A 4,577-nucleotide genomic window follows, 5' to 3' on the forward strand; every position below is an offset into this window, starting at 1 on the left:
AAAAAAAATAAAACAAATTTTCTTTCAAACATTTGATTGTGGCCATGCTGGAGCACTACCTTGAGAGGTTTTTTAAGCCTAGTACTTATTTCCACACAGCCATGCATACATATACATATATATATATATATCATCATCATCATCATCGTTTAATGTCCGCTTTCCATGCTAGCATGGGTTGGACGATTTGACTGAGGACTGGTGAACCAGATGGCTACACCAGGCTCCAATCTGATTTGGCAGAGTTTCTATCGTCATCATCATCATCATTTAACGTCCTCCTTCCATGCTGGCATGGGTAGGATGGTTTGGCATGATTTGGCAAGTTACAAGACAGCATCAACCTCTACTATCTACTTTGGCATGGTTTCTACGGCTGAATGCCTTTCCTAATACCAATCTTACAGAATATACTGAGTACTCTATACATGACACAAGTCAGAGCAAGGTCACCAAATAACTTGCAAAACAAAACCCCACAACTGAGTGGGGAGTAGTGCTGAGTGAGGTGACTTTGAACCAGGTAATGAGAGACTAGAGTGTGGATAGAGGGACAGAAATAGGTGTCTTGTAATCAGTAAATAGACAAAATCATCATGGCCAAATGTATAAGTCTCCTTTCACCAAACCATGACTACAATCACTGTATACAATGTACCTACGATCTTAAAGACAAAAACACACTCATAGAAAAAGATAAAGCAACCCAAATTTATGTTAAGAAGATACATTTGTATACAATCAGTTTTAAATCAGGAATACTGATAGACATACTTTAAAAGAATAACAAAACAAATTTTCTTTCACACACAATGGTTACTAATATATACACCCCCACAAAAAAAAAAAAAACAGCATTTTAAGCATTTGTCGACACAAACAAAGGCGGATATGCAAAGGTGCATTCATATATGCGTAAAAGTAGTCATAGTTATATATATATGTAGAAGTTGAAGTTTTTATGGAAATCATTTAAAAAGTGTACAGTGTAATTATAGTTATATGTATTATTTAAAGGGACATCAACATTAATATGTAAACAACAACAACAACAATTTTAGAAATAATACATTTCTAAATCTCTCAGAGAGATTTATGCAGTAGTGATACGATGAAGTAGTTGTATGCTGTCAACTTAATGTGACAGTCCCCTGAAGGGAATAATACTACTGTTGGTTAGACCTAGGAAGCTGCACCGCTTCCTGTCGGCCTTGACACATTTCCTGTGTCCTTATGTTTACAAGGGGGAGACAAACATCTCCCCCTTGTAAACATAAGGACACAGGAAATGTGTCAAGGCCGACAGGAAGCGGTGCAGCTTCCTAGGTCTAACCAACAGTAGTATTATTCCCTTCAGGGGACTGTCACATTAAGTTGACAGCATACAACTACTTCAACAACAACAATAATAATAATTTTTTTCTACTAAAGGCACAATGCCTGAAATATTGTGGGAGTGAACTAGTCGATTACCTCGACCCCAGTGTTTCACTGGTACTTAATTTATTGACCCCCAAAGATGAAAGGCAAAACTGACCTACGCAGAACTTGAACTAAGAATGTAGTGATGGGTGAAATACCATTAAGCATTTTGTCTAGTATGCTAATGATTCTTCTGGCTCGCTGCCTCAGTAATAATAATAATTAGATGAACTTGAAACCACTGCCACCAAACAAGGAAAACAGATCAAGCAGACTGCGAAAAAGAATGGGCAGAAACAAATTGAGGAGCTGTGGAAACAGAAGCCCTGCAGGGACAGTATATTCTTCAAAGTCAAAATGCTGATGTAGACCAAGCAACAACCCATCAGTAGCTGAGAAGTTCAAGACTGAAAGTTTCATACTGGTGGCACAAAATCAAAGCTTCCTTACCAGAAACTACCAGGCAAATGTTCTTCAAAACGGTTCTGACCGTAAATGCAGATTCTGCAACACATCTGATGAAACAATAGATGATCTTGTTTCAGGATGTCCTGTGCAGACACCAATGAATACAAAAATTGCCAAGATAGGGTAGGATAGTATTTATATTAGAAAATATGTAAACATTACAAAATCAGCACTCCTGTTTATTGATATGAACATCATCCCGAGCCAGTCGTTGAAGGTAAAAATGTCACTATCTTCTGGGATTTTCCAATCAACACCAACAGAACAATTCAGGATAATTGACCAGACATAATTATTAAAGACAAGAAAGAAAATATCTGCAGACTAATAAAACAATATCTGTAAAGGAATTTGACAAATTAAGAAAATATAAGTACCTAGAAAATGAAATACAAAAGATGTGGCAGCTTAAAGCAAAACTGTTCCTGTTATTATAGGTGCCCAAGGTATGACAAAAAGGAACGTCAGAAACACCCAGATAATACCCCAGGAGAACCATGTCCCAGAGAAATCCAAAAGGTTATGCTAAACAACTACTGCCCATATCTTTAGAAAAACTATACCAATTTGAATATCTGTATTGTATTACATGTGGAGGCGCAATGGCCCAGTGGTTAGGGCAGCGGACTCACAATCGTAGGATCGCGGTTTCAATTCCCAGACCGGGCGTTGTGAGTGTTTTATTGAGCTAAAACACCTAAAGCTCCACGAGGCTCCGGTAGGGGATGGTGGCAAACCCTGCTGTACTCTTTCAGCACAAGTTTCTCTCATTCTTACTTCCTGTTTCTGTTAAGCCTGTAATTCAAAGAGTCAGCCTTGTCACACTGTGTCACACTGAATATCCCCGAGAACTACGTTAAAGGTACACATGTCTGTGGAGTGCTCAGCCACTTGCACGTTAATTTCACGAGCAGGCTGTTCGGTTGATCAGATCAACTGGAACCCTCGACGTCGTAAGCGATGGAGTGCCAACAATGTATTACATGAAGATATTTTGCTACTGCCCCTGCCACTTCACCTCCCCAAGCTTTCAGTCATATTGTAACATCTCTTGTCCTTCACTCACTCTATGACACCGGGTGTGTCTTGGCAAGTGATTGTAACAAACATGCAGATAAAACGTAAAAAACAATAGTAATAATAATAATAGTAATAGTAACAAAAACAATTATGATGAAATTTACAATAATCTGAATTATATGTATAATTCCAGAAGTAAGGGTGAGGGGATTACTGAATTACAAAGACTCCAACAGGTAACTGGTACACATTATAGACACACTAAATGGATAAAAACCAAATTCAATAAAACAGAGTAAGGACAAAATATGAGAAATCATTTTGTCTATCTTACTAATGATTTTTGTGAGCTCAGCATTTTAGTGAAAATAGCGAAAACAGCACTACTAGAATGGTTTGTAGATTTAGAATTGAGATAATCCCCAATTCTCTGTATGTATATATATATATATAAACAATATATGAGTATATGCATATATATATGTACATGTATGTACATACCTTCATCTACATGTACATATAGATACATAACTGGGTACATGACGTGGCAAAAGAACAGGGACAAAATTACTATGAATATATCTATTCGTCTGTATATTTAGAATAATACAACAATCTAAAGTACTAAAATTAAAACCATAGAGAACATTAATAGTTAAATTAGAATAAGACAAACATTTATAGTAAAATTAGGATAAGATATACATTTATGTGGGGTAGTAGAAGAGAGATATTATTTATAAGAAAACCATAAGAAGAGAAGATATCAATGACCAAAACAAATCAAAGTAAAAGGGGAGGAAAAGAAGGAGAAAGAAAAAAGGGGAGGAATAAAGTTAGAAAATCAAGACTAAACTAAGAGTATTAAAGCTATGGTATCAGAATTGATAATATGATAGAAGAGACTTAGAATTAGCTAGAGAAATGTAGGAATATTATCAGTGGGTTGGAAAAGGTTAAAATGTATTCCAAATTGTTTATACTTTAAAGCTATAACTTAAATAAAGTAGTTAATAGTCTGGGAAACGAAAGGGATTAAAATAATATATTATTAGCAAGATTTACTTTTTAAAATATTTAAAGGTGCGAGAGTAACAATGTACACATAGAACCCTAAGGTCAGATCTATTGTTAATTAGATTAGGATTATCCTTAAGTTTAAAAATTTCATAAATTTCCATAGAGCACAGTCCACAGCCGTATCTACTATTTCTATAGAGTTGTGCCCTCCTGATGATTTCCCATTTAAGGTTAAAATCAATACCATTTTCCTTCAACTCCCAAATTTTATTAGATAATGATGTGCTATTGGCCATATGTTTAAGTCTAAACAAGGAAAAGTGATTGTATAACAGTTGTTTAAGATTGATTGTGCAACCAACATAAATGTAATTATTAGTTGGAGTAGTTACTGTACATTTATAGACCACGTTACGGGCTAAACAACGGCCAGATACTGGGCAGTGGGCCTTAATTCTACAATTACAATCAAGGGGATTATTAGCTATATATATATTATTATGTTGATTGTTAATACAATTATCAAAATTAATTATATCAATATTGTTGGTTGTATTACTGGATATGCAATTGATATTGTTTGAGCTAGGAAGATTTATCTCATCAACTATGTTAACAGTTGAAGTATTATTATGTTCATTAACATG

General features: G+C 35.2%; 1 protein-coding gene across 2 annotated transcripts in view; it reads right to left on the reverse strand.

The window, feature by feature from the left end:
* LOC106871252 (uncharacterized) overlaps nucleotides 1–4,577 on the reverse strand; it is a 191,996-nt gene that overhangs the window by 80,611 nt on the left and 106,808 nt on the right. The window lies entirely within an intron of this gene.

This window comes from Octopus bimaculoides, chromosome 18 (genome assembly GCF_001194135.2).
Source record: "Octopus bimaculoides isolate UCB-OBI-ISO-001 chromosome 18, ASM119413v2, whole genome shotgun sequence".
Classification (NCBI taxonomy): Eukaryota; Metazoa; Mollusca; class Cephalopoda; order Octopoda; family Octopodidae; genus Octopus; species Octopus bimaculoides.